The sequence below is a fragment of the Sander vitreus genome, chromosome 13 (genome assembly GCF_031162955.1).
Source record: "Sander vitreus isolate 19-12246 chromosome 13, sanVit1, whole genome shotgun sequence".
Classification (NCBI taxonomy): domain Eukaryota; kingdom Metazoa; phylum Chordata; class Actinopteri; order Perciformes; family Percidae; genus Sander; species Sander vitreus.
This window is the reverse complement of record NC_135867.1, coordinates 29228869-29252366: the sequence shown is the minus strand read 5'-3', so window position 1 is coordinate 29252366 and position 23498 is coordinate 29228869. Positions and strand designations below refer to the sequence as shown.

At 40.0% G+C, this 23498-nt stretch overlaps 1 protein-coding gene across 3 annotated transcripts in view; it reads right to left on the bottom strand.

Moving 5' to 3' along the window:
• The window catches only part of alcama (activated leukocyte cell adhesion molecule a), a 64491-nt gene that overhangs the window by 28752 nt on the left and 12241 nt on the right, over positions 1-23498 (bottom strand). The gene's annotated exons all lie outside the window — the stretch shown is intronic.

Here is a 23498-nt window from a genome sequence, read left to right as displayed (position 1 = left end):
CAACAGTGAGGGAGCACTGAGGTGGAGTAGTTGCTATGGCGGCACAGCCCAGTCATGTGCAACGTGGGAGGAGGAAGCAAAGGGGTGGAGAGAAGATGGATGGATGGAGGTCAGATGAGAGTGGAGTGACACTTAGGTCTTCACGCTCCAACTCGTTCTCTTTGAGCTTTTAGCTAAACAAGCAGAACAAGAAGCGGTGCAGATTCTGGTCATTCCAGAATGATGAGGCCAGAAAATGCACAAGTGCAGCTGCTCACTGAAGTGGCTGCTTTTGCTCAAGCTATGCCTCTTGCTCATCTTTTCATACTTCCTCTGTTTCCTCTGCAACTCCAGTTAGACCACAACAACACAAGAATCCATTTCTATTCAAAGTTGATGCTGTTGACAGTAATGAAGCTGAATATTAAAACAAGCCACAAAAAGCAAAACACAATGCTTTAATTATAAAGCATGGAGTCCTTTTTTTTCTAAGATTTTCTAAACAGGGCCAATTTTACCAGCAGCACTATTTCACTATTAAATGTGTTGAGGCTGTAATCGTCAGACTACTTTACATGCTTTTCTTTTCCTTGAAGATAATGTATTTAGTAAATTGTGTTTGATACCTCAAGTGAAGAAAATCAATGAGAATGAAACTGATACAGTATGTGTTGATGCAAAAATACATGGATCTATTTTCTCTCACAATATAACCTGCAACCCCCGTGTAGGTCCTACTCAGCCCTGGAGAAGTGTGCATCCAGCCACCAACAGAATATTCCAGGAATCAGTGATTTTATCAAATTCACCAATTAGGCTATTTGAAATCTGTCAGCCTTTGAGTAAAAGTGAGCATATGGCCTACTTATCCTGCAAGATGTACAATGTCCTTCCTTTCCATATGATATAATAAGTAATGTCACTTTTGACTCGTGGTTCTGTTTATTCACAAGCAGAGAATAGCTGACTTTGTTTGAAAGGCTAAAGAAACACATCAGCTGTGTGAACTTCCAAACACAAAGCTTCATTGTATATCAAGTATATCATGTACAAAGCTGCTTTCATGTTTAAGCAACCACACACACAATGTGTTACACTAGTTATGGTTTAATGAATACGACTGTTTTCTCCAGTAATGCAAGACACAAGTCACATGGGAATTCAGCTCATAGAGTCAGCTAAATATATCATCTTTGAACACATAACAACAGTTACGGAGAAGTAAACAAACAAATGTCTCAGTGAATCCGAGCTAATCCAAGATAAAGACTTGTGTCTAAACCCACCAGGATTCTGCAGAAGAATAAGAAAGCATGATTTATACTTCTGCGTAAAATCTACGTCGTGGCTACGTACAGACATACGGTGGACCCTACGCTGTAGCCTGACGGGCACCTCTCAAAAAACGGAGACGCACGTTGTGTCTAGGCAGCGTTGCATTTCCCCCCGACTCATTTCCTGGTTCTCAACATGAAATCAAGGAGAGGGTTAACTTCTCCTGCTCCAGATTTCCCACCGTGGTCAGAAAGAACAGGGGGGACTCTTTGTTTCTCTCACTATGACTCTAGAGTCACTACTCACTCTGAAGCTAATCGCCGTCACTCTCTCACTTTCTCCCTCGCTCTACCACACTCCCCACGCACACACACATGCCGGATCGACACACACACACCAGCGCACAAGTATAAACATCAGGCCACTTACGTAGGCTACGGCGAAAGCTCTGCGTGGAGCCTCCACAGAACCATAAATCACACTTAAAGAAGAATTTAAGGTGTAACTTAACAAATAAAATAAATAAAAAGTTGTAGACAGCAGGCTTTTTTGGTTTACTTAATGCAAAACACTTGCCCACTTGCTTTTCTCATTTGTCACTCTTCTCCTCATCCCTCCTCTCCCCCAAACCATAAGTGTATTAGGTCGATTTTTAACTGTCCGCTACATTTGGTAACCGCCTTTCACAAATACAAACATGCCCCCTCTCTGTCCTGAAGGCATGGTTTTATTGCTAAGGCAGCTTTTACACCATTGCTCTTCTCTCCCTATTATCCACCAGCAGAACAATGTGTTCCAGGGGAGATGAAAAAAAGGCCATTCTGGGGTCTCCCCATCCAGCCTTTATCACTATTAAAGTGACACTGCAAAGTTAGTACTTTTGTGGCTTTCATAACCTTTTGGCACTTTTTAATTTGTCTAAATGCGTACAACTGGGTTTCTTTTCCTCTCACATCTCCTCTGAATGCTCTGTGTTATCAAAACTGTAAAGGAGATGTAGACAGCAAAAGCAAAGGAACTGATGTGGATTTTTGACAGTAAAAAGCTTGCTAGTCTTCCAGTATAAACAGCAAAGCTGTTTTTGCACTCCAGAATTTGAAGTGATTTCATGTTGAGCTTATATGCATGTTTACGCAGATGTTTTATGTCCATAACAAAACAACACCTCTCTATGAAGCTTTAATGTGATCAGTTTTAATTATTAATGTTTTGGCCATGTTACAACACATGGGGAACAATGAACTAACCACTCATTTTAGCTAATCTGGACAAGACCTAGGGCTGTACGATTAATCTTTAAAAGGCCAAGACTACAGCAGCACAGCAGGTATTACAGGTATGTGTGTTTAAGCATGTATGTTTACCCACATTACACACACTTTTCTGGTAAAAGAACAAAGGCGTCTACACATTACATACACAGTCAGCCTCATTTATCAACCTATCCCAATGCTGTGTCTGATTATTCAGGTATAAAAGGGCACTATGATAATTTTTCTCTGCTTCTATCAAGCTTGCGGAGAGCAGAGGAAACATTTGCATGTCTGCTGTTGCGTCGATATCTGCAATAATAGAAGGGTTAGTGCTCCTTCAGACGAGGAGTTGATAAACATGCATTAGCATACCAACACATCCACTTGTCTCTACTCTGGAGCATTATGCGAAAAGCTTGACATTGCTGTGATGGCTGGACAGTTCCCCTTTCACAGAGAAATGTAAATTATATTAATGCTGTGTTAGTGCCAGATGGTGTAAAATTACAGTGGCCCTATATGCCCAAGGGAAGTAGAGTGAAAAATATCTGCCACAGTGCAAAAATGTACATTTTCTCTGCCAGAGCAGCACATAATGAGAGATAATTGAGACCATCATCCTTACACAGGCACACTGCATGGTTTTAGTTTTCCAGTTGAGCATGTGAAGCCAACTGAAGGTGGAGATGTCTCTGCACTGCCGGTCTAATATGGGAAACACTATTCAACGGGGGCAACGACTTCTACACAACACTGGCAAAGAAACCTGAAACCTCCAGTGCAGAGTGGTCAGTACAGAGGAAAAACACACTGTCATCGTAGCTGTCATTCCCTGCCAGTTACAAGCTAGCAAGCTAACAAACAACATGAACAAGTCAAAGATGCTAACTACACTAAGCATTCTGATACGTCTGCTGGTCGCCAAACAGACTCCTCATCAGTCTGACTAACACTGAGTTCAGACAGGACGCTGAAACCGTAGTTGAAGATCGTGAACTCGCAGAGGAGGGAAGATATAGAGACAAACCCCTTAAATTAGGGGTGGGGAAAATAATCGATTCTTAGATGCGTTGCGGTTCTCTCTAGAATGATTCGATGCTCGATTCAGATAAGTTAATAATCGATTTTTTAAATGTGTTGATTTTTATTTAAAAGTTACTGTCTCCAGACAAATACAAATCACAAAACAGAGTGACTGAAAGAGGATGGAATAATGGACAACAACTTAGAGTTTAGGCAAGAGTGCAGAAAAAAAACACACAAAAACGGCCAAAAGGAAAAAATAATTACATTTTGTATATATACACATGATCTAATAAGACATACATAAAATAATTAGGCAAAACACATATAGGCTGTTCATCTACTTTATCACATAACATCTGACCACCTCATGTTTCATGTTCTAAGAAGCCAATTCTCCACCTTTAAACATGACTGAGCCTCTGACATGGAAGGTTACTGGGAGAGAAGGGGACTTTCATAAGCATGTTGAAGGCTTAAGCATGGAACGACTACAAAACAAAAACCTCAGTAGACGAAACATTTCATTAAAACTTGTGTGTGACAATATATGTCAAAATCTAAGCTTTGTCTAGCTGCTTTGTCTAGGAGGTAATTAGCAAACTCTGAATAGCAAACTCAAATTTATATGTATATTTTTAAAAATCACACATGGAAATGTACATAAAAAAATTGTTGCATCAAGATGCATCGATAATCGGTTTAGAATCGAATCATGGCCTCTGAATCGGAATCAAATCGAATCGTGAGGTGCCAACCCACCAGGTTCCCACCCCTACCTTAAATCTGTAAAAAGAAAAAGAAACACTATGCTCATGATATAAGCTGGCCACATGATCCACCAAACGAGTATGTGAGTGAGCCAGAGAGAGATAGTGTTTGCCTGTGTCTGTATGAGTCATCAGAAGAGTTTCTGCCATGGCAGTGATCAAAGGCAGACTGAAAGTCAGACTGTAGGCTGGCTAAAAAAGGAAGCTTGGTTGGTGGGGAGCAGTGATACGGCTGTATGTTGACTCTGTGTACGCAGGTAGGAGGAGATGTTTATACTAGGGCTGTCAAAATAATAAGTTCATTTTGATTAAAAAAATAACGAGTTAAAAAAAACAACGCAGATTAATCCCTTCCATATTGACGTTTGACCCGGAGCTGTTCTAGCCACCATTGGACTGTAAAATGAAGGAGGGAGACAAGAATGTTCTGCCTGGATCATTAATTGGAACATTTACTTGTAAAAATCTTCTTCCTGCCAACCCTGGCTACCGAAATCTGGTGCCACTGATATGTCTGCTCTTCTCTCTGATGCTCTGAAGACGATACAGGAAACAGAAACACCGCTGCACGTGACGCTAGTTAACACTATACTCGACAGCAGCTAACGTTAGCCTACCGCTAGCTAGTTAACACTATACTCGACAGCAGCTGACGTTAGCCTACCGCTAGCTAGTTAACACTATACTCAACAGCAGCTAACGTTAGCCTACCGCTAGCTAGTAGCCGGATTAAACACGGTTACAATGCTGACAGCGAACGCTAAACGGTGTAAAGTGTGACTGTGTTTTACTGTAGAGGATTCAACACCGGGATGTAACAATCTGCAGCTGCTGTTGGAGAAACAACACAGACGGTGCGTTCAATGAAGCTGGTAAACTACAGCCTCGTGGTGCACTTGAAGTTATTGTAAATGTCCTTTTCCTATCTGGTTGTTGTTTTTGTCGTTCAACAGCAATTTACTAGTGAAATAAGTTATTGTTATACATTATTATTAAATCATTTCATTTTGACCATATGGCCTTAGCAATAAACAAGCCGTTCTTTAATGTCACCAACTGTTGTTTAGTACCCTTTTTTTTCCTTTTCTTTTTTAACTTTATTAAAAAGTATCGGTTCAGGCACCGTTAATTATATATGCGATTAATTTCGATTAATTAATCACACAGTATTTAATTAATTAGATTACATTTTTTAATCGATTGACAGCCCTAGTATATACTTATAACCCACACATTGACTGTCGCCAGATATGTACCACAGACAGGCCTCACACCTCTTTCCCACCTAGTACTATAATATGTGTTCTCAGTGATGGCACTGCTGTTGTAAAGAGCAACAACACATACAATACAATACGTGGTTGGACAAAGAATATTTACAGGGTCTTCCAGTGAATTAGTATAGACGCTAAGACAAAAATCATTACCTGGTAGACAACAGACCTGGAGATATATGAAATCTACAAAGTTGTTTATTTCTGTTATTATTTTCACCCGTAACTGTAACGTTTAAAGACATACAGTTAAATACAGAGGTCCAACCTATCTGTGTCTCTGCTGTGCCTATTTTCTGTACTTTGTTGCTTTGGTAGCATCTTTGATAAACCAAATGTAACGTCATAAACAGGAACATCCCAACAGGTAAACAGGCTTCTTAAGACACGGTGGCTTCTACTGGCGGTTGAGTGAAGGGTGTTACCCCCGAAAGAGCACCGACCCTGGAGGGAACATCTCCCCTCTACTTCCCAGCCATGGTCTGGCAGCCCAAAACAGGAAAGCTGTAACAAGCAATACTGGGAACCAAGCGATTTATATTTATTGAATTGTAGAATATATCCTCAAATTAGCATGAAGTAAATACCTTAACACTACATGTTGCAGTTACAGTATGTAAGAGTGAAAACTAGTTAGCAAGCAAGAAGTTTAGCTAAATGTAAAATAAATGGTAGGATAACTAATTTAAAAGTAATAACTTAACAGTTTGAAAAATTAGCTGAAGTAGAGAAACGGTTCTAATATCTAAAAGTTGAAATGGTTAGCTAAAAGTGATGGCTTAGAGCAGGGGTCGGCAACCTTTTTAATATGAAGTGCCATTTTAAAATAATGTTAATCAGTGTGCCACGGGCATTAAGCCTGTGATCATCTATGGAGCCCGCTCAAGCACTGTTATTTTATATATTTTTTTCCTTCGCGTCACATTCTGTGAGGAAGGCAACGAGTATTAGCCAATCAGAGACAGAGTAGGGCGGGTCTTCTGGGAATGAGGATGAGGAAAAAGTCAATTTAAACCTCTGTAAATAACAGGCTGTGCTCCTACCAATGGCTGTGAAAGAGGTAATTTGGCATGCGGATTGGAACATTTCCAAAAAACTTGTGTGTGCCAAAGGTTGCTGACCCCTTGCTGAGTAGAATAGCTGACCAAACGACCTTCAGTATTAACAGTTCAATTGAGGAAACAAATAATAATATCTACTTTTATATTAATGAGGAGTGTTATATTTAGAACATACATTAGGAATTGATGAAGGGGTACGTGAGTTCATCTGACAGGGCTGCAGGGGACCTCAGACCTGCATGGTAACTTTTTGACCCGCCTTAGCTCGTGACATTTTCTAGTAAGCGGAACCTGCCCAGCAGCAATGTTGTGTTTAAAAATGTGTGTGTAACAAAGCCACCAAGATAACTGGCTAACAACATAGTCTTTGAGGCATTGGCCTCTTAGTAGTAGTAGAAATAATTGGAAGATGAATGTAGTTTATTGGAGAGTGCAAAAGGGGCACTTTGACTTTGTCCTCTCCACTCATTTATTTGATAACATTAAAGAAATGTATGTAACAGAAATTGCAGTTGCATGTAAGCATAAAGAGAACCTCAAGTCTAAATAAACCATGAGTGAGTTATTATTAAAGATGGCTCCGAATTAGTGATCAAATCAATTTCTGTACTTTCAGCTTTTTAATATATTGAAATATAAATATATAATATAAATCTGTTAAGATTGTCCCATCCACATTTTCAATGCTTCCTGCGCCCATATCTAATACTGATGAGAACTTACTGTACACCCTGTCATAGGTACAGTATGGCTTCTCCACAGGTCAAACCAATCCCCATGGCAATGTAGATTTTTAATCAAAAGTATGTCAACTAGCTATACATTCCCAAGAACCAAGCTCTCCATCGTGCTCCTCTTCACTGCTCTTGGTGCTGGCACCATGTTTCCAATCTGTAAGCATATTAACAGGGAGACTGATGACCTTAAATTGCTCTCTCGGGCATACGTCTTACAGTTTTTCTTGATTGCTTTGACCTGCTTAAAGAAACTGGGATCCACTCGGTTTTCATCATCACTGTCTCAGCAGAGCAGAAGACACCTCTTGCAAATGTGTTAACCCTTTCTCATTGGATTGACACATTTTCCCACCCTTTTGCAGAACAGTTAACACGGATGTCATTCAAGCAGTCCAAACTCCATTGTTTTAGCTATGGTAACCAAACAGAATCTGTTTCTAACTATTAGAAACTACCTATATAAGTACGAAATCACTGAAGCACCTGTTTGACACTCTTTCGCACAAATCTTCAATTAGCGATCAGTCTGCAGGCCTTAAAGGTGCAGCGTCTGTGTTGTTCTTTGCCAACATGGATGTAAGAGGTCTAAGACAGAAGAGACTGAGTTTCTTTCACAAAATATTTTCAGATTTTTTATAATTAATCATCAGTAATGTGGATATAATGACTTAGTGGGTAAAGGCAAATAATGGAACAGTTACAACAGTCTGGTAACTTCAGCAAATGACATCACTTTACTGTAATGCAGCCTTTAAACCAGGAAAAGACAACACTTATTACGATATTCCGATATCCCAAATCTAAGACGATATCTAGTCTCATATCACGATATCGATATAATGTCTCGATACATTGCCCAGCTCTAAAATAAACTAAAATTTTTCGCCGCGAAGGCATGACCTGTCCTCCGGAGGACATCCACCAGAACAGTGGGCACTAGTGGGATTGTTGTCGGAAACGCATCTTGTCGTCATGTAAGGGCCCTGTTTCACGGACACTTTAATTGTATTTTGTGTCTGTTAAGAGGCACAAAGGCACTCTTTATGTTATGCCCCCAAAACTGCTGTTTTAGCTCACTGGGAGCTCTGGGTATTAGCTGCAGCAACTCCAGTTTGCTAGGACCGATTCGGCTCGTTTTTTTTTTTTTTGCTATCGACAGTACTAACATAGTTATAGCGATCAAGATTAACGTAAAAATTGGCCGGAGTTCTCCTTTAAGGATTCATTTATGAAAAACAAACTTCACTGGATAACAAAACAATTAAAAGATGTAAGGAAGGAGGGAAATGGTAAATATACAAATCTATTACAATCTGGGATGTTGCAGTGTTCTGCATAGCAGGGGAGAAAACCTAAATAGTGACTCTGTAGCTGAACAATACAGCTTGACTGCACTGAGCCCTCGACCCCACCATCAACACAGTGGGGAAAATAACCGGCTGGCACTTACTGCAGTTACACATAATGGTCCACACCTGGTGAAAATGCAGCCGTGCAGCCCTCCTTGCCGAAAATCAGAAATAGAAGCTGTAATCTTATTTCGGGGGCTGTAATTAAAAAAACAAGCCAGTGTTCCGGGACAAGAAAGTATAAGTGAGATGGTAATTAGCTCCAGCCTGATCCATGGATCAGATTAAGGCCAGTCTCCAGCACATTAGTGCTGTGTCAGTGAGGGGAGACATTTGATCCCACTGTTTACATTTTAATTTGAGCTTTTTTGGCAAACGTAAGGCTAAATCTCAATAAAAAGACCGCCTTCCCCTTCTCCAAAATAAATCCTCCTCTTAGCATTCTACTTTTGATCATTCAAATGCATCCCCACCCCAGAAAGACAGAGTGGCATACCAATAAGATGATCTGCAAGAGAGGGTGAGATGAATTATTCTTACCAAGGTCAAACCACCAGCATAAGGAATGAAAACATCTTCAATCTTGGCTGTCATGATAATGTGAAATCAATCTGAATTCAACAGCTATAAAGAATCCAATCTTTTACACAAACCTGTAATCCTTTTTTTTTTTCCATTCTCGATTGCCTTTCTTTTCCCTCGAGATGCTTACATGTTTCCTTCTAAGGGATGCTGGGTTACAACCTGAGGGATTTGGGATGATTCTCAGAGGTAAATGATGGATACAATGTCAGCACTTAAAGAGGACAGTCCTGTACCATCTGCAGGGTTCCTCACCCCAGTGTAAAACTACACCTCTGGAGTCCTGCAGCCAAGCTGTTAGGGTCAATGTCAGTAATGGGTTGGGTTGCTGGCACTTAACATCATTTGTTGCCAGCATAAACGGCAATCAAGAAGCCATATGTACATCAATGCCTGTCAATATCTACCAGGAGCACCATCTGTATCAGGCTGAGGCAAAGCTAAAGGGAATACATTCAAGTTGGTAGTCTGGATTTAGGTGTCAATATATACCGCCTACATAGTCTCACATTACCAACCATCATTTGTTACGCCTTATATGACATCAATCTGCCTGCAGACACAAACAGTACCCACAATGATCATAAATCAAAGATGGATATTTTATATTTCATGATTGTGACCATTACTAGTAGGTATTTTCAGATCATAGGGAATAAAGGGAAATATTCAAGGGAATATTCAAGGGAATATCCCGGATCACACGCTTTTGCATTTAGGATTCTACTTTAAGGACATGCTGTCAAAGATTTGTGGTTTGAAAAAAAAGTAATGTTTATGGAAAAAACAGAGGAATGACTTTCTTTTGTGAACTTTTCCTTGAAAAGCTATTTCTGAGTCTTGAAACCTGTCCCAGTAACGGCACAAAACCCAGTCAGCTTCAAAACCCAGTCAGGCTAATCACAGCTTCTGTTACGGTACAACAATGCGCGCAGGAGGTTTGAACACAAATGAGCCACTCTGAAGGGAGAAGCTGGTACTCATTGTGGAGGACATGGGTAGGTTCTGAAATTATCTATGTAATACAATTTCAAGAATTCAATCAGACATTTCATCTGTTTGTAAAATAAAGTGCTTTACATCTGAGCTTCACATTATAAAAAAAATACAAAAAAATTTATGACTGTGTGTGTGTGTGTGTGTGTGTGTGTGTGTGTGTGTGTGTGTGTGTGTGTGTGTGTGTGTGTGTAGGAGCTGAGCCCCACCCTCTATAAATCACCAACAGTAAATAACATAATTTTTTTTCTGACTTAGGCGCTAACAAAAAAACACTTATGATTGTAGGTAGGGCTGGGTATCTTTCTGTTTTTTGGGAATAACTTTTTTTGGTGGACTTTTCCTTTGAGCTGTTTCTGAGTCTCGAAACCTGTCCCAGTAACGGCACAAAACCCAGTCAGGCTAATCACAGCTTCTGTTACGGTACAAAAATGCGTGCAGGAGGTTTGAACACAAATGAGGGAGCTGCAGATGTTTATAAATGCTATAAAAGTAATTATTTATATATATATATATATATATCCTCTACAGCTGAATATATTGTTCTAATATGTTTAAAATAACCAGAGATACATGTATTGCTATTTGTATTTATTCTGCAGAGAACAATTAAACATGATGACAAGGTCCCACATGGTATTAGCACCCGTGGAACAACAGAACTACAGAGGTGGCGGTGCGACCTTTGCTCTGACACTTGTAATAAAATCATGTTTTAAAACGAGCAGGATGTGGCAGATGCTAATTGTAGTAGCTGCCTGTAGGCTAGGCTCACTTAGGTTTGTTCAGAGGCCAAACATGCCTGAGTACACTTAGGAACTGCATAAAAGGGAGCCCAGACAGTCTTAAAATGCATTTTGTTTAGTTTTGCATTATTCTAATCTGTCCTAGCACTGCCACTACAGAAACCCATAGGGTTCCTTTTGGCAAGACAACAATCAGTATGGCTTCTTGTTACCAACTGGATTTGAAGATGAAGGGCCAGTGACTTGTGGTGTGGAGGTCAGAACAGGGCTGCGGAGTCCCAGTGGATTCCTCTGGCTGAGTTTAAATTACTATCTATGACCACTAGCATGCCTTGAAACAGAGGGCAGATATAGTGCATTCCTGCCTGCTCTGTCTTTCTCACACACACGTATACTAAAGCTTTGCAATGATGCCATGCACCTTGAAATCTTGAAATGCTGTCATTGATTTACAGGAGCAGTTTTTATAGCACTGCACTCCTCTAGCCTTGTACTAATCCAGTTAAAAAAAAGTTTTATGTTGATAAAGAGGCGTTGTTTACATCATATGCTGTGCTGTGTATCTGTATTTGTGTTATTACATTATCTGGGTCACATGACAGTGATATAACCAAAATATGTATCCTGGAATTCACTCAAAACATTCATTTGTTTGAAAAAGTAATAAATAAATGAATATTTTTTAAATTTGACTGAAAGAGACAATTATATTGTTAATTGCAATTATTTCTAACACAATTAATTGTACAGCAGTATTTGGAATTGTTACAAGCCTAGTTTAAACCTAACCAACCTGTGCATGGACTCACTTCATTTTCTGAGACTATAGAGGGTGCTGTAATGGTCAGTCATGAATGGCTTCCTCCCGTTCTATTATTCCCTCCATCCATCCCTCGCAAAGCTAAATGATAGACTATCAGTGAAACATCACTGAGTAGAGCAGCGCGTTCTGTCTCATTATTACAGATTGTTATAGATCGGGCTAATTAGCAGTTGTTAGTAGGCTTAGTGCAGCAACCCCCACCGCCAACACACACACACACACACACACACACACACACACACACACATGCAGAACCTCCATTTCATGAGCTTAGATAGTGAACATTAAAAGATAAAAGGCAGGCTCCTTTAAAACACAAGTGTGTTTTAAAGGAGCCTGCCTTTTATCTCGTGCAAAGCCTTAAGGCGCTGCACCAACTATTGGCCCAGAGTTTGGCCTTTTGGTTGTTATATTGTATGTATGTGAGAAGTTGACCGGTATCAGGGATTGCTGTGTTTGAACATGTTTGGTATGCAGTACATTATATGCCAGGAGGATACGTCTTGACCTCCCTTAAGGAAAGATTGCTCTCAGCAGGTTCACTAAACTGTGCAGTCAAACCTGTTTATGCAATCTGACAAAGACCTCTCTGGGATGAATGATCAGTCATTTTCTATAAATAAAAGGCATATATTGTGAGCAAGCATGGGGTCTGAAATTATCTACGGGGTGGATAAATACAATTTCAAGAATTCAATCAGACATTTCATCCATTTGTAAAATAAAGTGCTTCACATCTGAGCTTCACATTATAAAAAAATACTACATTCTTTATGACTGTGTGTGTGTGTGTGTGTGTGTGTGTGTGTGTGTGTGTGTGTGTGCGCGTGTGCGTGTGTGTGTGTGTGTGTGTGTGTGTGTGTGTGTGTGTGTGTGTGTGTGTGTGTGTGTGTGTGTGTGTGTGTGTGTGTGTGTGTGTGTGTAGGAGCTGAGCCCAGCCCTTAATAAAACATCAACAGTAATATTATTTATATATATATTATATATAGAATGATTGAGATTTCTCTTGGCACAGCTACCAGAAGACTTCCAACTTTCAGACAGGTTGCTCACGTCACATCTACGTCTTCAAGCTCAGTTGGAGGCTGCTCAGTAACGCTCAGCCATCACCGGGAAAAAGCTTCTAATATCCTTCACTGGTCTCCGTCCAGAGACACGGGGTCTGTTGGTCCATTATATACTGTCTATGATTAAAAGTGTTTAATCCAGTTAATAGCTAACGGTAGGCTAACGTTACCTGCTGCCAGGTGTAGTGCAAACTAGCGTCACGTGCAGGCACAGCGATGCTTCTGGAGCATCAGAGAGCAGTGCAGGCATTTCAGTGGCACCAAAATGAGGCACCAAAATCTGCATTGCTATTCCAGTCGATACCAGTCATTTTGGTGCCATATTAGCACTGGGTTTCAGTACACAGCCCAAATGGGAGGGAAACTCCTGATTTTTATAAAATGCATCCACATTTTGGCAAATTACATGATATTGTGCATCAATCAATCATAGGGACCTAGTTTTTTCTTCAAGTTACACGAGGCTGTGATTGTGATAATGATCATGACCCCAGTGTCCTTATAGAGTGGTACTTATGTCTGATAACACCCTGTAAGTAGCCCTGCAGGACAATGTAAACTGAACTGAGGTTGACAATGGAGCAGAATCACAGTCACTCTGTTATGCCCACCATATCTCTTCCTCCTTTCCTCCCACACCAACAGTGGAAAAACACACTGCTTTTTGAGAGAAAGGAAATCGGAGACAGAGAGAGAGAGGGTCTGGGTACATTGCCAGATGGCATGCCTATCACATGGCCCTGAGAATCCAACACACAACCATGTTCCCACAGTTAATGACAAACAAATACTTACATAAGCCCTAGCTTCAGATGCACAAAATAAGGAGAGTGTGGTAAAGACAGAGATAAGTGGAATTATTAATTTTTTTACTTTCAAACAGCAATAATAAAAACAAATATATTTCCCCAGAGGGTTCAGCTCTAACATCCATTCAAACACACACAGACACGGCTTCTTTTGCAGGTTCTGGGTTTAGGGTTGGCACTTCACCTGGACACTGACTGAGCATTAAGTTGTTTCGGAACAGCTCACCCCCTGAAAGATTCTCCCAACACTGCAGGTGTTACAGCACAGCCCCTGTCATTATCCAGCTGCCTTTTACCCTCCCTCCTGCTTCAGTCCACCCTACTCCTTCGTCTCTCCTGTCTGTTTTAGACCAAGTTTGAGAGCCTGAATGAGTGCTTCAATCCAGCCCTAATCCCTGCCTTGCTGCTTGAGAACTTTACAGTTGAGAACAATTTGACTGACAGTTCATAATCCATGCACACACGCACACGCACACACACACACACATCAGTACCTGCCTTGTCCTCACCCCCCATTAATCAAAATCAAAAGTCCTGCACAAAACAATATTGCTTTTCATTGGTGTGTGGTTTAGAGGCAGCTGGACAGCCAGACAAGACGGGGAGAAGGGAGCGCTCTGTGTTTGCTTTTGCCTTCGGTACAGAAAAGTAGACCTGGCTCACTGCATTGACACACACAGTGCTGAGTTAGCATTCCCCTGGGCCTACCTAGATAACATTATTTTGACACACATAACCGGGCATGAATTCACGCATACACGCCTCAGTTGTTTTCTGTTAGTTCTGTTAGTGTGTGTGGAAGGGGATGCAGGATGTCTCCTTATCTATACAAAGTCACTGAAATTTCAATGTACCGCCTGTCTCAATCTACCAGACATGAACAAAGGGACAGATATGTCAGAACTATTGTTTATAAGCCTTAACTATAATACAGCTGAAATATAGCAAGCCATCATCAGTACCTGCGCTTAAGCAATGAAGGCACATAAAGCTCTTTTGTTTCTCATGAGTGCCATGGACATGAAGAGGAATGCCAGGGAGGACATGGCCTTGACTTGATGCTACATTCAGGCAGAGCATGCGACCAAGAAAAACAGCACTCCTCTGCTACAAATCATCATAGACAACAGGACTGGAGGCCACAAATGTTTCAAGTGTTTTCATTCCTACATCAGCTACTATTGTTTAAGATCAGATTCCCTTTGTTCCTACAAACACCTGTCACTGCCCAAACACTCTTGGCATTCCCAAAGGAAACAAGACATGGGTTACCTTGGACAATGTTTTAAACTACATTTTGAAATCTTCAAATTTTCTTGTTTTCAAATTTGTATCTAACTGAATATATTGATTGCTAAAGATATGCTTGGCATTCTGTTACAATTCAATTGTTAATTGACAACAAAAAGGCGAGTAGAGTCGAGGCGAGTCAAGCAGGTACCATGTAAAGGAAAAACGCCATTAGTGTTCCCGCTAGTCGCTGCGGGGACTGGTAAGAGAGCGGCACCCCCGCTGTTTTCTTAGAAACAATCTGGAAACACAGAACCGCCCGCATCTTTATTGCTTCTGTTGTTGTTTGTTCTTTCATACAGGTTAGTGAAGTGTAACCCATCTATTGACTTCATAAGGCCAGGGTTATTAATGTGACCGTTTGATATACAAAGTGTTTATAATGGTTTTAACATGTTTAAAACAGTAAAAGTCATACCGTCGTAGCAGAGCGGTAAAGGGATGGCTCGCGCACACTGAACACTGAATGTTTCTATTGTTGGTTAGCTAAGATTATGTAGTGAATATGCACTTTGTTAGATTGAAGGATTGAAAATAGTTAGCTGAATGTTGGTTTTATTATTACCTAAGTCTGTTTACTGTTCAATATTTCAGTAACCTGTCATCATTGCAGAATGTCTACTTTGCCATATTAAAGGGGCAGTGTACACTACTCCTGACACTACATATGAATAGTAGTGTTTTAAACAGTTATAAACTGTAATAGTGTAAAATAAATGTGTTTATCACAGCAACTGACCAAAGTAAAGTGTGTGTGTTTTATTGTAACTGTGAAATGACATGATGTGACGTAGAACAGAAATGTGTTAGGTTTACATAATTTAACTAAAATAAATAGAAGAGAAATGTTGTTTAAAGGATTTAACTGAAGTGTGTGAAAGACAAATGTTATGTTTACAAGTGTTTAAAGAAATTATGACATGATTTTGAGTGGTTTAATAAAACAACCAGAGAAACAATCTGAAAACACACAGAACCAGCCACATCTTTATTGCTTATTGTTTGTTCCTGCTTTCATACAGGGAAATTCTCATCTGTTCACTGGGTATCAGCAATTTCCCAGGCTGACTTTTATTGTTAAAGGCCAGATTTTACATGGACAATGTAACCTCAAAGTAAGCCGTCAAAAGGTATTTTTTTAATCAATTCAAAATCTAATTTGCTTCAAACAACTGGAGCATCTTGTTTCCAGTGAGTATGAACTTCATTTACTTGTCTTCAGGCTTGGCTTCCATGAGTTGTCTGTAAAAAGCTTGTGCTGAAGGTCTAGTAAGGAAAGCTTGGCTATGTAATTATATATTTACAATAGGGCTGCACGATATTGGAAAAAACTGACATTGTTTGATTAATTGATCAACATTGATTGTTGTATCAGACACGGACTTCTCTAGATTAGTGTTACGTGTCCAGCTTCGCGGCTCCCAACTGTAGTTGGGACAGACCCCTTGTTTCTTGAGGCTAACTCAGTTCGCTTTAGCCTGGCTTGTAGCTTAAATAGCTTTTAGTCTTCGTTGAAGAATGGTCAGGAGATGTCGTGACAACGTTGCATTAATCAGGTGCACAAACATAAAACACTGACTACTGTATTTTCACTACCCATGGAAAAGCATGCACTTCACTGTGTCTGCGGCAGCTGCTGCTTACCGTTCTTCTCTACGCACACATGGGAGAGCCTCACTTCCCATAACAAACCCCGCCAGTCTACGTCACATACACACATTACCCACATGATCACCTGTCTTAAAGGGGAATGGTTGGCCGGTAACATTAGTCATGGAAAATGAGAACTGTGCAAGTTTTCTTTTTGTATCAAGCAGCAAAAACATTGTAGCATTTCTATTGCATGTCCTGCGATTTTACTATTGCACATGAGCACATTGCAATGTCAGTGCTAAAACTATATATATCGTGCAAATCTAATTTGCACTGCCTTATTTTATCCATATTTTATGTTTTGGCATTCAGTTTTGTGAGTGTGGTTATCTTTTCAAAAGTATTTCAGAAACTTTCTCAAATACAAAACTATTCATGAAATGTGAGAATATGGATGCATCGACTGCTCTATCAAACCATAAAATTAAAACGTTCCTTGCATCTGAAAGAACAAAGAACTGCATCTAATGTTGACGTTGAGAACCTCAGCTGCTACTTTTCCTTCTGCCTCTCCCAGGGGACCATATGTTATTGCTGGTCTACTCCCAAAGCGAAACACACACTTCATATAAATGTCCTAATCAGCTGCAACTTGGCCTCTGTGTGCCGCTATATGAGGTGCCCTGTAGTAGGAGCTGAAGATGGAAAGGCAAATACCCTTGAGAATTCATTCTCTTTGGAAAAATGCCCTGTGCTGCTTCAGTAGGCTGCAGAGGCACCAGCATGTCTGGAGGGCAACGTTATGCTCGCCAGTGGAGGTAAATAAACCTTTGTGCCTGTCATTACTTACTAACTCCCTAATTGGCCAAAAAACAATGGGTTTGGGATTTGTTTTTTCTAAGCTCAGGAGACAGCAGTCTGAGAGATGAGCATGACAATTAAGAGTGGCGAAGAAACGTTGACTTTCAGCAGATGCCCTGTCATTGTGCCAGTTAGTGTGCATTCATAAAGGCTGACCAGCCAGTTGAAGAAAGTGAATTAAACGGTTGCCTACTCAGCGGAGGTCCATTACCAGAAACAGAGTCAACTCGTGGCAGCTCTCCATGCTTATCAGATTGGGTATTAATGGACACAGCCTGTCAAGTGATGCTCTCCAGCAAATGGTTAAGAAACGTCCATCAGCAGCTAAATGCTCAGGCACTCCAAGCTTGGCCGACATGGAGGATAGAGACACTAAACAGAGCTGTGAATGGGAACTTTATCACAACGAGGTCTGTGGATGGTTACTGTATCTAGAAAAGACAAATCCATCCTAGAAATCCCATCAACCCATGGAACAGGACTATCTCAGCCTTATCTGGGAACTATGTACAAAGTAGATATCAAAAGGATTATCCATCAAATACCATGGAAAAGATTTCCTAACAAGAGTCACATTCATATAAACGCTGTTTGTGGGATGCTGACATTTAAGAGAAAATGTAAGAAGTAACTCTGGGTTTGCTTGAACCTTTGGCTCACCTATAATGGACTGGAAAACTAAAAAACATGTGCCTGGTTGTTTTCCTCTTTTCAGAGACATAAAACACTTTCCTTGTTTTCATTACTGAGTGATTTATATGCTTTTTTATCACAACCACTGACATTAAGAGAAGATGATGTAGGTGTATTATTTATGATTGAGTTTCCCAGGTGTTAAACAGGTCAACCCTGCATGAGGCCCCACTCAGAAGTTATTCTCTTTGCATTGGCTCCTCCCTCTGTCTCCCTCGTTCTGCTCTTCCTCCAAACAAGGCAGCAGTCATCATGAGCCTTATCTCTTCGCTTCAAAAGGAGAACCCGGAAACAATGGGTGACATCTGGGGAGTATATTTGCCTGTGTGCCTTATTTAATGAGGTATTGGCCCTCTTTACAATGTTTTCTTAACCTAAAACAAATAAAAGCTACCTTTAGATATATGTTATCATCTGTTCAAAAGATTCAAGAGGCAGAAAAAAGGGGTCTTCATTGACTGTGAATTAAGAAGGCCTAACTTAATTTTCAATGTAACAAGTGGCACTGTGCAGGTTATCACATAAAAATATGACTTGGATTTAAGATAGCAGACAGGGAATACAACAAATGTTAAGAAGGAAAGATTTTAGATTCCTAATCACATTGTAAACACAGGACTTGGATATACATACATACACACACACACACACACACACACACACACACACACACACACATAAACCTATCATATATATATACACACACACACAGTAGATTTGGGACGTTCTCTGAAAACAGTGATAACTACATCTGTCTCTCTCTGTCTCCACTGTCCCTATTAAATAAAGGAAAAGTCCTTTGGGAAGGCCATTGGGAATTGTGAAGATGTGCATCGCCAGGAGAAACTGTGCTCACATAATCCACATCCTGCTCCAGCCTGGTTAAAATTCTCACTTTAACGAGTTCCCACTGACAGCAAAGACTCATTTAATTGTCAGTGTAAATGAACTGAGAAACCGGAGGTGGGGTCTACTCCCTTCAGGACTCTGTTTAGTCTTCCAAAAACGAGTTGGAATTTTGCCTTCGAGCACTCAGCTGTTTTCTTTCTATGATCAGCTCTTTAAGACCTCTGCAAGTTTGAACTTGACAAAACACTATTTAGAATCTTCAGGCAAAAAAGAACAGACTGTTCTACTCAATATGACCATATATACATATATATATATATATATATATATATACATATATACATATATATATACATATATACATATATATATACATATATATACATACATATATATATACATATATACATACATATATATATATATATATATATATACATACATATATATATATATATATATACATACATACATATATATATACATATATATATACATATATACATACATACATATATATATATATATATATATATATATATATATATATATATATATATATATATATACTTATCATTTGTTCAGGTTGCCACATTCATGAATTCAGAATTCATGTCATGACACAGTTTGTATTTGGAGCAAGTATTCAAATGAGACTGAAATGGATAAGATTACTTAGCTCCCCGGGCTATCTATATCTAGCATCAACACAGTCAACAAGCCTATCAGGCCAACATCAGGCTTCTTGATTGCACCAAAGCACCTCTCTTCAAAGCTGCATGTCACAGCTCAAGCCTCGAGAGTGAAAGAGAGGTAGAGACGGAGAACAAAGCTGAAAACCCTCACATTATTTATCCTGTGTTTTGGGCTTATTAGCATATCACAGTTTGTTCTTCTTCTGTGGATGGAAACAATCTTTTCTAACTTTAAATATTTGAAATGACAGTTCTGTCACCATCCTCCTCACTGTGCATCGCCTTCAGCAGTTCTGAGGAAGATACACCAAAGGTAGATAATGTGAAAAGGAACAAACTCAGTCGTGGAAGGATAAAACAAATGTACCAACCCACGATCACACCCTCTATGCCACTGATGGGATGGACAACTTGACAGGTAAATTGCTTCATCTCAACCAAGCACCCAGAGTTTTGAAGCACAAATTATTGATGGGTCTAAACAAAATCAGCAGTTTTGTCATTTTATTTATCAGTCTATTATACACCATATGTATGGGGAAATGGGGTCTAGGTTGAAAAAAAAATGACCCTTTAAGTGGCAGTAGTGTCTCCACGTTCACATTATTGTGTTAGTGACAACAACACATGTAGGCACATGCTCACTCTCCTGGAATCTAACAATCCCCAAGTCCATGTTGACAGAATTTTAAGTAAGTAAGTAAAGTAAGGCGACTGGTGCTATTGTACAGACTGTGGGAATGAGAGGATGTGAACACAATGCAAAATAGTAGCTGTGAATGGCTGCCCTTCAGTAAAGGGGAGAGAGGTATACGGTACTGACACACAGGACGAGACAGAGAAGAGAGAGCTATAGAAAGCCAAAGCAGAGGCAAAGAGACGGTCTTGAAGGGAGTCGGGGCTGGAGATGATTCAATTCCTCAGTGGCCTCAGGTGTATTTTTTACTAGTCTTAGACTTTATTAGTTGCTGTATATGTCAACAAGAGAAAGGAAGGCACAAGCTACACCTTTGCACTGTAGCTGTGTTGGCTGCCTAATAAATGAGGAAAGGGGTGCCTTTTCTCTCACAGCCTTACTCACAGCCTTACTTGGGCAGCCACATGGGATGCTAATTTGGTGTGTTTTTTTACCGATAGCTGACCTTCGTTAACTGAAAAAAGAGAGCCTAAAATACAACTTGCAAGTTATCTAGCAGTTTAGAAATAGATTGTATAGCCTATTTTACTTTGATCATGCAAAAAACGTATTTTAAAAATTCCTTTTATCAGTTAACGGTTAATAATTATTATTCCCATGGCAGCATGCATCGGTCTCAGTGTCAAACAAAGTTGTGACTGTCTGTGTTCACCTGTTCTACCAGGTGGAGAGAGATATAGATCTTCCCAAAAGTATCCCTTGAAACAGAAATCCCACCCTTCTTTCTTATCGTGGTAAAAACCTTAGCAGCTTTCAGCAATAGAGGTAAAAGATACATAGTGAGAAAAAGAAATGTCAGAGAAACTGACTCATGAGCTGCTGCTGCTGCTGCTGCTGCTACACACTGCTGCTCGAGCCTCAAAGAGATGGTAGTCCAGGATGAAATATACCTGAGTGCTGAGACTACCCTGAGAGGTGGGTGTAATCTCTGACGGGTCCATAGGAGATCACCCTGGTATTTCCTCAATAAGGACAACAGAGGCAGAGCTTTCAGTGGTTCTCATCCAGTCCCAAAGTTAAAATGAGCCCTTAATACCCCTGACATCAGAGCACAGAACAGCAGTGTCAGGACCAGATGCAGTGGGGTTCTGTTGTAGTGTTTTTGATGGTGGATACTTTTTTTTAAAGGTTCTGTACTCGATTTTTTTAGGCCATTAACATATATTATCAACAAATATTTGCTTTGTAAAGATATAGTGAAGTAATGGCGTCCTGAGCAGAGAAAGTCACACTCCCTCTGTGTGTTGTAATCTGAGCTTCTCTGTTCTTTGTTGTGGCCGGCCGGCCGTGCATGCATGTGGGTGCATGTGGCCGTGAAAAAACGTAGGTATTTCACTTGGGGAAAGGTCTGTGAGAGCAGAGTAGAGGCAAGCCCAGCCTATTTCTAACTACAGACCCTTAAGTAAGTTTCACCAGTGTATGTACCTGTACGGTGTTCCTTGATTTCCAGTTCATGAGGGGTTCTTGCAGATAGAGTCAGAAGGAGTAATCTAATCTTTGGTGGGAATAATAATTAATTGAATGATGTGTTTTTAATAGAATGAGATAGAGAGATATAGAGAAAGAGAAGGGATAAGAAGAGTGTGGCCGTTTCACAATCTGTGTTCTTCTATGGACTTGTGTTCTTGTGTCCATGTGAGACGTCATCTTCTGTGGCCAAAGTACTGTCCCAATACACAAATTCGCATTTCGCCAAGAACAGTTAAAATTCCCGGAAATGTTCTTGACATGCCCATTTTACCGAGGATGGTTGATAACTTGCGCTGCATTTATGTTGCTCAAATTGCCTCCTTGAGTCCTCTACTTGCCTCCCTTCCTCGTGTCTTAGTCCCTCTTAACAAGCTCGCTGGCCGACACACACACACACACACACACACACACACACACACACACACACACACACACACACACACACACACACACACACACACACACACACAGCGCATCAGGGAGAGGCAAGGGAGAGAGATGCCCGTTTCTCTTCGGGAGACTTGTTTAACTTATGACATGTAGGCTATATACATTACATTTAGTATTTAATTCATACTTTTTTTTGGTGTATTTGTTTTCAGAATTTTTTTTTTATTAGAAGTTGAGTTCATAAACAGTTGTATATAAAGTGGTAACATGCTATGGCATGTTTAAAGACACCAACGTTTATAATTTCTATTGCTAATTTCCATCTGTTTTCCTGGGCATATACAGTACACTACAATAATATAAAAATAATAATTCCACAACACAACACTAATAGAGACACCTAGGACACGCCAGTGCATACCCATTCAGAGAGGCATGCTTGTTTTTTAAATTTAAACTGACTAATACACTAATAATAGCAGGGATCGCATTCCACTGTTCTGAATTTAAGGGGTGTTTGAGCTAAACCATAAACCAAAAAATCTCAATAAAGCTCAATAAGTTTTATTTTTCAATATTATTGCAATAGTTGTAACGTTATGAGGTTTTGTTGTCCGGAGCTTGTTTATATATAAAGTGGTTATATTGTTTGCTTTTTATTTCTAGCTGTTAATTTGGAGCACTGCAGGCAGCCTCTGTGCTGGGGGTGTCGCACAATAACAGCAAGAACACATCGTCTCAAACTGTTAAGCGGTTTGTGTACTTTGTGTACTCTTCCAAGAACAACCAGCAAGAACGTTCTCCCCAAGAACACAAGACTGTTCTTTGCATTCTTGAGACTGAGAAAAATGTCTGCGTGGTTGAGAGATTAGATTAGATTTATTATTTATTGTCATTGTGTAGTGTACAAGTACAAAGACAGCGAAATGCAGTTTATGTCCAACCAGAAGTGCAAAAAAAGCAGAAAAGTGCAATGCGATATACAAGTAGAAGAGAGAGAAAGAGAGGGTGAGGGAAAGGGTTGTGTTCCTTATAGCCGTCTCCTTTGTCGTTGAACTGGTTATTTTTGTTTGTAGTGCTCAAACTTCACTATGATTGGTTATGGATATGGTTGATTGTTGGAGTTCTTCAGTCCCAGACAGTGTACACAGTGGAATGTGGTGTTGTTGATGGTCTCTGCAGGTAGTTGGAGCTGTGTTAAGGCTATAAGAACCAA